The sequence below is a fragment of the Astyanax mexicanus genome, chromosome 1 (assembly GCF_023375975.1).
Source record: "Astyanax mexicanus isolate ESR-SI-001 chromosome 1, AstMex3_surface, whole genome shotgun sequence".
Classification (NCBI taxonomy): domain Eukaryota; kingdom Metazoa; phylum Chordata; class Actinopteri; order Characiformes; family Acestrorhamphidae; genus Astyanax; species Astyanax mexicanus.
In genome coordinates, this window is record NC_064408.1 from 101,958,028 (window position 1) to 101,971,884 (window position 13,857).

Consider the following 13,857-nt stretch of genomic DNA (forward strand, 5'->3'; position numbering starts at 1 on the left):
ACCAGTCATTTTTAAATGAGAAAGACATGCCATCTTTAATTTTACACATTTTTGTGTGATCATTTTGGTCATATTTTTCTTGCCTGGCTATTTACAGTAATTGATATTTTGGCCAAAGGTGCCTAGATTTTACATATCACTATAATCACTGATGTCAGATCAGAAATATGAAGCCTTGTTTCACACAATTCTTAGAATAATCATATGTAAGTAGTACTTCTGCTTTTAATTGTGATTATGAATGAACACGTGTTTCTTTGTTTAAATTGTATTTAAAAATACACAGAATACAAAAGAAATCTCCATAAATACACATTTATTATATCATAATAATAAAAAATATTTATAAATAAATATGGTGTTGATAAATTAACACTTAAATAAAGAATAAAAACATGAATTGTGTCCCAATTAAGGATTAAATTAAACACTTTATATAAGAATATATAAAAATAAATAGTTAGTGGATACAAAGTTCAGAGCTGAATTCTTGAGTAAAAGGATGTGAATAGGCTGATCTCTTCTTCCTACATTGATAAATCCTTTTCCGTGGATGGTGACAGTGGATTGGAAAGTATGAATGTGACCAGTGCAGGAAGTGGGGAAAGAATATCTGACAAATTGTTCAGCTGCTCTTTACTTCCTCTAATGAAGTCTCCTGGTGGTCCCCTCACACGGGTTACCTTTCTGTAGGAAAGATGAGATTTAGATTTAGTAACTAAAATTTATCCTGTGGGAAAAGTTCTGAAAGTTCAGAATATGCTGAATAGAGTTGTTTGCTTTTTTTCTTCTTTTTTTTCTTTTTTTGTTGGTGTTTTAGCTACACATGCAGCTCACAGTCTGTATCTTTTATAAAGGCTCCTGTGTACGTTTCATCAAATGTTTGAAAGTAAAATTAGATTATACAATACAGTAAAATTTACAGTAAAAATACAGTAATATATTTTTAAAAATTTGATTACTATGAATTACACTTTTAGTTAAATTTAATTTAATATACATCTAAAATACTTATTTCCAAACATTTGTACATTTTTAGGAAAATGTGTTAAAAAAACTGTTAAAGTAGTTCCCTTAAAGTGCGATGTATCATGCCACTTTTAATAGGTAAATAAAATTACTACATTTATAAAATTTTAAGTAAATTTGTAACGTGCTAAAAATCGTAGTACAGTATATTCAAATATATTTTTATACCAAATGAAGTATACTAGAAGTGTTCTACTTACAAAAGACGGGAACAAGAAGAATTTTTGTACTTTAATGTAAATATATTTAACATCAATTCTTAGTACATTTGTAATATACCCAGTGTATAATAGTGATACAGTTGTAATACTCATTAAATGTATTATATTTGTACTGTAAGCATATTTAAAATATTGGGTTACATACATGTATGTTTAAATTATTTAAATTATAAAGTATATTTAAAATAGTTCCATTTTAGTACAGTCAAGTACACTTAGCACAATTAAAGTGCAAAAAAGTTGTTCCATTCTAAATTTTCCATTTTGTCCCCTTTTTAAATTTACTGATTAATAATGTAGCTACAAGAACACTTTAGTACACTTTAGTGCAACTAAATCTACTTTTTTTCATTAGAGTATTCTGCCCAAATTTTACAAAACAGACAGAATATTTCCTCTTTGTTGATTGAATCTGAGTACCAAGAAAAGTACCACTCCTTACCATCGCTAAGGCTTTTAAAGTCCGTTTGATCCATTTGGTGTTTACAGCGATACAGTGTTGTGTTTCGTCCTCCATCACAAGCCTGAGCAGATTAAAAGACCATATATTCATATATTCAACATTTTTTAATGATTGTTTTTTTTTTTTTTAAATATAAACAAATAGATAAAGATCTTGAGATATGTAGGTTTATCTTACACATATGCCTCAGAGCAGTTTCCTCTTTTAGTGACGTATGCACACTGTGAGACCTGGCCCTTAACTCGTACATGGGTGACTCCAACACAGCATGTGGTTTTCTTGTTGTCACTCGAGAACACTGCAAAACAGCAATACAAATATATCTAGATATGACACATGAAAATGACTTGAAAATGACGTGAAATACACACAAACCTAATATATCAAAAATGTCAACTTTATAGCAGAAAGAAAAAAAAAACATTTTATTCATTGTGTAATTTTGACAAATGGCAGATTCAGTGAGTCAAAGTGCAAAAAAAAAATCACAAATAAGTAGGTTTTTGCGCAACAGTGACATTATAAACAGAAATCTAAATATGAATATTGTGTTAGTTAAAAGCATAAAGAGCTCTTGTTTTGATTCCATGTTTCTCCTCAATATCTCCTAACACCACAAAGACTTATATGAATCAACCAACAGCACACCTGATATAACCAGCCAAAACTAAAACTGCACGATATCTACAAAAAATAGCAGAATTCCTTGAAGAAATGTTTAAAAGTCTAATAAATACATTACCCATACCCATTTTTTTTTTTTTTTACATTTTTTTCACCCCAAATTAGCCAAGCCAATTAACACATCCTCTCACTACTAGGACTCCCACTATGATTGCAAAGCTCTGGACATTAGGAGGGGTAAGGAGAAGTTCTTACTTCCTCTGACACATAAGAAATCACCAACACCTCTTACTGAACTGCCACCAATGCAGCCTCACTAGGCGGAGTCCCACCCTAGACAGAGCAAGACCAAACCAACTGTGCTCTCTCTAATTCTGACTGCTGATGGCAAAGGTGACAGGTTATAGTGTTCACATCTTAATTAGCAACATTTAAAACCCTGAAATTGACCTGAAATTTCTTACTGTCAAAAATATGTTTAATTTAAGAGCAAACATGCAAACACTAATGAAAATGCATGTAAAGCATTAGAAAATCCTCCATTTACTGAACACAGAACATATTTATTATGTATATGGAGCCATTTGGCCTGTATTTGCTCAAAATACCCTTGTGAAAAGGAAATATACCTACATATGTTCAAATTAGGTAAAGAATACTAAAGGTGCATTTTCAATGTATGTACTTTATAAAAATATGCATTATATATATTTTCTATATTTTCATAAAATGTATTTTTAAGCAATATGCTGTAAAGTAAACGTTGTGTTGATTGAAAATATATATAGTGCCATTAAATACTGCTTAAAGTGCACTTTAGCGTATTTTTTTTCAGTAGCCTTAAGGTGTATACAATATGTGCATCAATATGCAAAGTAGTGCATTTACAATATACTTCAAGTGTATTCAAAAGGTGTTTAAAAAACACAAACTTAAATATACTTAAGTTCACAGAAGTTGTACAAAAAAGCATTTAAAACCACAATTAAATGCTTTTATGTTGTGTTTAAATATGGTTAAATTACAAATGAAATATATTTAAGCAGCCATAAGTTGTTAAGTTGAAAATTTTCATTTTCAAGGGTATACATTTAAATAAATAACAAATACATTAGGAAAACACATTTTTTTTTTTAGCAATTTTCATTTCTCTAACTGACCTAACCCAGTATTTGGGTAATTTACTGTGGTTGAAGTTGAAAAATCCATTTAATATATCAGGGGTGTCAAGGATAACTGTATTGAGACTATTATAAATTATTTTAAGCAGTTAACAAAACAGTTACTTTTCTTTGTTTAGTTCTAAATATATTTATAATTTTTATTCCAATTTCTCCCTAATTTACGAGGCCAATTACCAAACCCATTATTACTAGTAATGCCCCAACACACCAGGAGGGTGAAGACTAGCACATGCCTCTTCCTACACATGTGAAGTCAGCCACCACCTCTTTTCAAGCTGCTGCTGATGCAGCATTGCCGAATAAAATCACAGTACACTCGAAGGGAAGTGGTTCTGATACATCAGCTCACAGACGCCTTGTGCTGATCGACATCACCCTTTGGGAGTGATGTGGGGAGAGAGTGCCATCTACCCACCCAGAGAGAGCAAAGCTAACTGTGCTCTCTCAGGGCTCTGGCAGTTGATGGCAAGCTGCATGAACAGGATGCAAACCAGGAGCTCCTGATCATAGTGGCAGCGTTTAACCTGATGGACCACTATCTTACAGCTATATTCTCTTTAATCATCTTAATTTTAATGCTGCATCAAGTTTCTACAAATAAACACCCACACTTACTGTACAGCTACTCTAAATAAGCTGGCTACACTGTAGTGTATAAGCCCCCTGTACTCAAGTGCACCACACTGTATTCATGCCCACTGCAGGGCTGTGGTGTAAAAACACTGTACTATATAAAGAACAGGCGTACTCACCTCCCAGCACACTGCAGTTCAGAAGCATCACTGTGTAAAAGAGGCAGGTAATTTGGCGAGAGGTCAGAGAGAATTGCATTGTTGCTGGTGAGCTCTGGAGGACTGGAGGCGGTGGAGAAATCCCCTAATACTGCACTCCTCCACACAGAGCACCTTAATATTGTGCTGGAAATAGGGAAGCTGTGGTGATGCATGCATCCGTCTCGTAAATATCATCACGGGAATAAGTTGCTGGCTGTATAGAGAACCACGGTCTGCTAGTTATAGCGCACAGTGACACACTCCTGTACAGTCATTCATAAGCTTGTCTGCTTAATCACTGAGCTAAATTTTACACACGGGGAGAATGCTTCAACTTCTAATTGTTCTTTGAGGTTCTTTACTGGGGATCTTACTCTACCTCTACCTTATGCCTACAGAGCCCACTCTGCACTGTAAACTCTAATAAGTTAAGCCTACTCAAATCATTTGAGTTAATTTGTTGACTTTTTTTAACTATTTTTTTTTTTAAGAATTTCTTATACTGTATGTAGCAAAACAAACATTCATCTTTAGGTTCAACAGACAAAACTGGTACCACTTTAAAATAAGACTACCTTTATAAAGGGTTTATAAATGGTTTACAATTAGTTTATTAATGGTTACTAATTGGGTTGTAAATGCCTTAAAAATCATTAATAATCAGTTATAACACATACGTAGAAAGGCAACAATGACCTGTTGTTTGCCAAATAGTGAACCCACAGCCATCTATATTGTTAAATTTCAGATCTGGTCAGATACTCAACTTACTACTTGTCTTTTCCATCTAACTCAACTTGCTTCTCCATCTCCATATTCTCCATCACTTTAACCATTTAACTCCCAAGTTTATTCACTCTACCACTAACTCTTTTAGTCATTTATAAACAACAGGTCATTATTGCCCTTTCTACGTATGTGTTATAACTGATTATTAATGATTTCTAAGGCATTTACAACCTAATTAGTAACCATTAATAAACTAATTGTAAACCATTTATAAACCCTTTATAAAGGTAGTCTTATTTTAAAGTGATACCTTAAAACTTGATGAATATTTGTAGTCAGAATTATGATGATTAAATTCCACAGTATCGGAATGTACTTCTGTCAATGTTTTAGTGACTATAATGAGACAATGAGAATATGAATGTGGTTGATATTTAATAACCTATGATTAAGAATGATGCCCCCAGCATTTTATCTATACAGTTGAGGATCTGTTTAAAAAAAAAAAAAAACATTCTGTAAAAAAAAGTGATTTACAATGGACAAATCCTCTCACACGTGGGCAAGGATAATTAGAGGACAATTGAATGTTTTTTGCACTGTTATATGCTAGGCTTTCTGAGCCACCAGACCAGAACTCACTTATTTATCCAACCCTTTACTCCTGAAGTTCAAGTCTGTAATTCAAACATCAAATATTTGAGTTTAGCCTACCAACATTTAAGTCTGCATTTGTTTTACCAAATTTCATAAGTAGAGCACTTGAAAAACTGTATTAATAGTAATGTAGTTTGTTTCATTTATATTTTGTCAAGATTGCAGTATGTGCAGTCTGATGTGTGTCTTTGGTTTTCGTGGTTTTCAAAGTTCAAGTCTCCCTCCAAACTCTCGATTTGTTGAGATCTGCAATCTAAAATACAGTAAAGTTTTTAAAGCTTTTCAAAGGTGCCTGAGCTTAGTCATGTTGGCTAATTCAAACTAAGCTATAAACAGTACCAGTCAAAAGTCTGGATACACCGTCTCACTCAATGTTTTTTATTAAATAAGTAAATAATACAATTTAAATAATAAATATTTAAATATATATTTTTTTTATTTAAATAATAAATAAATAATACAAAAAACAAAAAAAATTTGGTCCTCCACAATCCTCTGATCTAAACCCAACTGAGATGGTGATTTGAGATGAGCTTCACAGTGTGAAGGAAAAGCAGTAACTATTGTCCAGCACCTCCAGGAACTCCTTCAAGACACTGAGAAAACTATTCCAGGTGACTCTCCATCATGAAGACACTGAGATTAAAATACCAAGAGTGTGCAGATCTGTCCTCAAAGCTAAATGTGGTGACTTATAATAATCTAAAACTAAGTATAAAACATATTCTGAATTATTTAACACTTTTTGTACACAGAATAATTCCGCATGTGTTCCTGTATATATATTAATTTTACAATGTAAAAATCATAAATAGAAATAAAACCACACTGAATGAGAAGAGGCGTATCTAAAACTTTTCACTGGTAGTGTATATTAAGACTTATGAGAAGCACTACATGTCAGAGTTACCACAGAAGACTGGGCACACTGCTTTGCTCAGTGTGAGTAAACATGAGGTGTGACAAAATAGACCACTGACGTTGTGCATAATTCTGTAGTCCTCATAATGCCCATATATGGCACTGGAAAATTGAGTTAAAAATGCCTGTATCACATTTTGTGACGAATAAATATATTCAGAACCCTTAAAATTTTGTTTTGTGCACAGTTCTCTCCTGTACATCTCTGGATCATCTGTGTTACAAAGTAGTTTATGAGTCAATACATTAATATTGCCCCCCCCCCCCTTTTGTTTTTCTACACAGTTTATTTCTGCCATTAAGAACTGAGTGCCAAATATGGACATGACAAGATAACGAGTGCCAACTGCAAAATGATGACACAACTTCAGTGGTCTATGGCCCTTTAAATAAACTCACTGTGATTTACTCAACATAACTCAACAAGGCTAGAGATTGTATAATGTTTTACATAAAAAAAACTATTAATAAGTTTAATTAAAGACAAAATACAATGGTTTGCAGATCTTATAGACCCATATACAGTACCAGTCAAAAGTTTGGGCACATCTCTTTCCATTCAATGTTTTTTTTATTATGATTAATATGTTAACAAAAAGTGTTAAACAAACCAAGATATGTTTTATACTTTAGACTCTTCTAAGTATCACAATTAGGTTTGAGGGCAGATCTGCACTCTCTTTGTATTTTAATGTCAGTGACTTCATGAGGGAGAGTCACCTGGAATAGTTTTCTCAGCTTCTTGAAAGGAGTTTCTGGAGGTGATGAACAATAGTTGCTGCTTTTCTTTCAGGCTGTGAAGCTCCAGCTCATCCCAAATCACCATCTCATTTGGGTTTAGGTCAGGGGATTGTGGACAACAAATATTTTGATTACTACTTAGTTCAACATGTATCCCTTAATTGTTTTATGTCTTTAGTATTAATATATAATGTAGAAAATAAATAAAATATAGGTAAGATATAAAATAAAATAAGATAATCCTTTATTAATCACACAAAGGGGATATTTACAATGTTACAGCAGTACAGAAGAAAGGACAGAGAAACAGGTCAGGAAAAAAAATAATATAATAAACAAATAATGATAAATCTATATATACAAAAAACAATTACTGGAAATATATAAAAGATAGTTAAAAATTATATATAGTAAAGGAAGAAATATATACATCTACTGCATAGAGATATGATTATGGTAGTAAAGTAAAGAAAGTAAAGAAAAACCTAAAATGAGAAGATGTGTCCAAACTTTTGACTGGCACTGTATTAATCGCAATAGAACATAAAATACATATCAGGTGTTGAAATTGAGACATTTTAACATTTAATGAAAAATATTAACTTTATAACTTATAAACTCACAACTGCAGCAAAACATCTTAAAAAAAGTTGAGTAACATTGTTTTTCTGGAATTGTTCCACAAAATTTAGACAATCTTAAATTCTCTTTTTATACCCAGTTATACAAGTACAACTTATTACAAGTACAACAATTTCAAACCTTTAGTAGCCTCGTCTCAACTTTTTATAAAAGTTTTGTGGCCATCATATGCGCTGTTTGTTCTATTGTGAATAAAACATGGGTCTTACAAATTCACAAATTTTATTCTGTTTTGATTTTTATTTTTCTTCAATTTATTTATATTATTTGGAGTTGTACTATCAGTCTAGTATTGAAGCCTCTTAGATGCATGCATTGAAAAAGTTTAGTTATTGACAAAAAAAAAGTACTGAATACAGAGACATACATTTTGAATAATTTATTTGTTTTATCATTCAATAAAAATAAAGGATCTCTATAAATACACATGATGTTTTTAAAGTAATATAAAAATAGTGAAAACAGCCAGTCTGTTTCAATACATTTAAATAGATATTAAATACAAAAATAGATAAATGCTTTGATGCTGGATGTAAAGTTAAGCTATATTCCTCCTGAGTTTATGTCATGTAAACAGATTCTCTTGATTCCCCCGCTGGTATGAAGGTGGATTCTCCGGGTTTGTGGGAGCTGGATGTGGGTTGAAGCTGTGAAGGAGAACACTGGCCAGAGCAGTGAAGGATGTGGTGACTATCTAGACTTCATGCACTTTCAGATGGATGTACCTTTACATGGGATGCGTTTCTGTAAGGACACAAGTAGAAAAAAATTAAAAAGTTAAACAGCAATGTTCCCTCATGTGTAAATATATATACATTCAGCACAAAGTTCTCTAGAGTTTTCTCCCTCTTCTTGTTTTTCTGCATAGCCATAAGCTGATGGTGTCACACATTAGCCTGTGTCTGTCTTGTGTTTTTCCCTCTTTGGGTCCCATGTGCTCCTGTCCTCTGTCTGTCTAACTTGTAACTCCACCCCCTAGTTACTTCTCCAGGTGTCCCTTGTCCATTGTCATGTTTTTTGTGCAGCACATGTATTGGAACTCACCTTCTTTAATGCTTCCAGTGTTGCATTGACCCATGTGGCATTTACATTGATGCAGTGTCTCTTTTCATTCTGTGTGGTGAAACTGGACAGAATAACATACCATGGTTAAAAAATGCATTTCTGATGTTCATCACATAACATTTTTATGAGCCCTTATGACTCTTTTACACACACTTATTTTTACTGATTATTGGAGATGACTATATGATGTGTTTTAATCTAAAGCAGCGATTCTCAACTGGTGGGTCAGGACCCAAAAGTGTACTCTGAATGCAGAGATATGCAGAGAAGAGAATTTTCTATTTTGTGAAGTTTTACTTCATTTTATTATAGTAACTTTTATATACATATAAATATACACATAGTTGTCTATTTTCCAAAAATACATTTGTTTGGTTTGTATTCTATAAAAGTGGCTTGTCACTTAATGACCAAAAGACCAATCAGTCCCGGGCTGATATCAGTTGAGAACCCCTGTTCTAGGAGACAGCATAAATTCAAATAAAGAGTTTTGATGTTCTAAAAGTCAGGTAACTTACACATAAGCCTCATGGCATACGATTTTGCCTTCTTTTCTGCCGAGGACGTGTGCGCAGTCTTTAATTTGGCGCTGCGGGCGTGTTTTGCTGACTCTGGGACAGCATGTTTCTTTTTTTGCATCATTAGAAAACACTGCAAAACAACAATGTTAGAATTTGTTATAGATACAGTAGGTTGGAAAAGAGTTACTCAGCTAACTTAGAACATTATAAGAGCATTTTGCAACATTTTGTAAAGGTTGCAGGGAGCTTAGCCTGTAACATAACAGAAATAATTTGTAAGACTGAAGCTTTGCCGAGTAGCCAGCACGCTTGGAGGAAAGCACACTGATTCGATTCTGATATATCAGCTCACAGACAAGTGATGTTGGGTAAAGAGCGCAATCTACCCACCCAGAAAGAGCATAGCCAGTTGTGCTCTCTCAGGGCTCCGGCAGCTGATGGCAAGCTGCATGGCCGGGATTCAAACGACCTATCTCCTGATCATAGTGGCAGCTCCTTAGACCACTGGAACACTCGGAGCCCCTCAACATTTGAACTTTTACTTGAAGTTAACTTAATGTCTTAGTCTTAATAATTTGATAATTATTATGATTTTAGGATATAATTGATTAGAAAACAACTTCAAATAGGTTAATGTAATGTACACTATGTGATAAGCATAGGAAACAGCAATAACAATTTAAAAGTTGTAAAAGGTTTGCATTTACAATTTCTGCATGTAAATATTATTGAGTTTTTATTGTTCTATGTTAAACTCTTGAAGAACCATAGTTTTAAGAGTGCACAATTAAATGTTAAATTTGGAAGAATACAGTAGAATATAAAGTGTTGATTTATCTTTAAAAATTCAAACATAATTAAATGTTGATTCAATCTTGATATGACATTAATTCAACCATGAATATATGTCCTATATCCTACATAGGTGCAAGCATAAGACCATCAGTGCCTCATAAATATAATGCAGACAAAATCATATTTTCTAAATAGTTCCCAAATATCACTAGAAAAAGCATTCCAGTAAATATTTAAGAAACTCACCTCCTAGTATACAGCTGGACAGAAACATCGCCATGCAAAAGATGCAGGTAATTTGACGAACGGTCAGACAGAAATGCATTGTTGCAGATGAGGCCTGGAGGTCTGAGGCTGTGGGGATGATACTGTTCTTCTCTTTAACTGCACTCATTCAGAGACAGCATGTTTATACTGTGTTAGATAAAAGGAAGTAAAGATGATGCATACATGTGTCTCTTTTAAAAATACCATCAATGGAAGAAGCTACCGCTGTCCGTTATGACACACTATTGTCCAGTCATTCACACTGCCTGTCCACTGTCTTTATCACTGATCTACATTCTTACTTCATTTTAACTGTTTTCACTTTTGACAGTTCCTCCAGGTTCCTCTCTGGTGCATCAATACTGTAGCAGACTTATGCATTGTTTGTTGCATGTGCACTTGTGCGAACTTAAAACAATATTCTGAAAAATGGTGGGCTTCTCCATCTACAAAAAAAATTGTTAGGGATGGAATTAATTCTGCAACTGCCTGATTTTTTTTCCCCCTCTGGCATGTGTCACACTTCCTATTCCTCCTGTTGGTTCATTCATCTTCACATCTAACAAAATATATAAATTTTTGACAAATGTGTCACATTTCCCTGGCATTCCCCCTCTCTCTTTCTCTCTTAACTAATTCCAACTACAACTCCCATAATTCACCTGTCATGGAGGTGTCATGTCACACACATGATTTCAGCTAATCATGACCTGTCCTCACGTTCTACATCACCAGATTATTGGTCCTGATCTGTTTTGCCTGTGGACAATGTACCTTTTTTTGTATAAATACCCTTTCAGTTTGTTCCACTCTTTATGAAGTATTGCCAACTTTTAACAATGGCATACCACTCGTTCTTCCTTTCTTTGTTTAGACAGCTAGTTATACATTTCTGCCTGTTTCTGTTTGTTTTTGCCCATTTGATTGGGTTGTTGATTGGTTCTCTCCCTATTTTCATTTTCTGATCTACTTTTATGCCACAGTCTAGCCCATGCCTGCTTTGTTCATTGATTAATCTGTCAATCTGAATAAGATCTGGTTATACAGATATGTGTCTTTAGCTTCTTTGTTAATCCTTTTACAACCCTTTTATATAAATTTTCTCCATATTCATTTTTATCTCAATTTAGCTATGCCAATTGTCCCATCCATTCCTCAACATGCCCCCCATCACAAGTGATGCCACAGCACAAGGAGGGTGATGCAGCATTGTCGAGTAGCATCACAGCGTGCTCGGAGAAAAGCACAGCGACTCAAGTTTGTATGTGTTAGCATGTTCCACTAAACCCAAGTTCATTTCACACCGGACTTCTACTTTAAATGTAGGGGTGAATTGTGGATGTTTTGTGGAAGTTGTTGTGGAACTTGTGTTGCAGCCAGTGGCACAGGACCCAGTCCAAGAATCTTACGGATCGTGGAAGGAAAAATAAATGAAACTCCCTTCAAACAAGTATGAAAATATACTTAGCTAAAAAGTATAAAATCTTTGTTACTTCCTGAAGTGTATTGATTTATATTGACCATTCGGATCATGTACGATTGCCCAACTATCATTTATGCTCAATGATCCAAGACATGCCATGTTCCCCTGCTCTGTATGAGGAACAAAAATCTGATTTTGGGGTGTGACTCCAATTTGACTCATAAATGGATGTTTAATCCTTTAACATGCCTTGTCCTGTTTAGGGGCTACAGGTGTAGGTGATACAAAACCCTTTGTTCTGCATTAAAACAACTTTTTTACATTCTGAAAGTTTGAGGGCTTTGAAATCTCCTACAGGACACTTGGAGAAACTGCCTGTTCACTCTCTACTCCACTTAATAATTTCAGATCCAGAACAAATGTCAGGCAGACAACTGACAAAAATCCTGGCCTGTTAAAGGGGTTAAGTAAATTAAATACATTTACAACAGATAGAAGATGCTACAGATCATTCTGTGTAAAACAATTAAATGATCTATATTGTCTAAAGCTGCTTTTACATGGAAGGAGGAAAAAGTTAAAAATGATTAAAAATTCTATTTGTGCTGCACTGCAACTAAATGTGGACAAATACAGATCAGGTAACATTCTGTGTACAAATAGCCAGTACACACACACACACGCACCCACCCTCGAAGGCACCTCCCATTTTTGTTACTGCAATGTTTTTTTAACAGTTTTCTGCATTTAGTGTGAAAACAGCTTGTGTTTATTAATGACAGTGTTTTTTTCTATTATTATGTATTTTTCTTTTTTTTATATAAAAAAGGTACTCAACACAAAAACAATACATTTTGCACAATTTATTTGCCAATATTAAAAAAAATAAAGATGTACAAATAAATACATGTTAATATGATGTTTTAAATTAATGTTTAAATAACAGTGAAAACAGCCAGTGTTTGCACAATAGTTAAATAAATACAAAAATAGATAAATACTCTGATACTGAATGCAAAATTGAGCTACATTTCTGAAAACAAAGGCATGTAAACATATGGATTCCAAGCTGATATGAAGATGTATTTCTACAGCTGTGGGTTCTGGTGGTGGCTGGAAGTAAAGAAGAAGAGCTTCAGATAGATCAGTGAAGGAAGTGGTGAAATAATTCCGGATGCTCTAGACTGCATACTCATTTACTGGGGTGTACCTTTACACGGGTTACCGTCCTGTTAGAAAGAAAGATTTATACACTTTAATATGATGTATAAACTTTTTATATAAATAAAAATGACACACAGATTTAATATGTATACTGTACATGACACCACAAAAAACAGCATTACATTTCATCTACTATATTAAACCAGGATTATCTGTTCATGCTGATCAGTAAAAGTATTGGAATTTACCTGCTTCAGTTTCGCCAGTGTTTCTTCGATCCATGGGGCATTTATATTGATGCAGCTCGTTGTACCCTCTGTGGATAACCTGAGCAGATTAAGAGACCAGGATTAAAAACTTGCATTTCTGACATTCTTCTCAGAGTTTATATGAAATGTAGATTTGCTAATTAACTGGAGTTGACAGTGTTAAAAGTGTTTTATCTATCACACACACAGTCATTCCTTTCCATAAAGTCTGGTAACTTACACATATGCCTCATAGCAGTATCCTCTCCCCCTTCTTCTCCCAGGAACACGTGCACAGCTCTGAATAGGGTCCTTCACTTCAGCTGAGGTTAAAGTGTGACAACATGTGGATACCTTTGCATCATAAGCGAATGCTGTAAAACAAAACAA

At 33.9% G+C, this 13,857-nt stretch overlaps 1 long non-coding RNA gene across 1 annotated transcript; it reads right to left on the reverse strand.

Annotated features, from left to right (window-relative positions):
* Positions 1-415: 415 nt before the first annotated feature.
* On the reverse strand, positions 416-2,007 carry LOC111191767 (uncharacterized). The gene is made up of 3 exons (XR_002649652.2): positions 1,891-2,007; positions 1,693-1,774; positions 416-687 (listed from the first exon to the last, which is right to left on the reverse strand). It is a non-coding gene; the product is annotated as an uncharacterized LOC111191767 (long non-coding RNA).
* Positions 2,008-13,857: the final 11,850 nt, after the last annotated feature.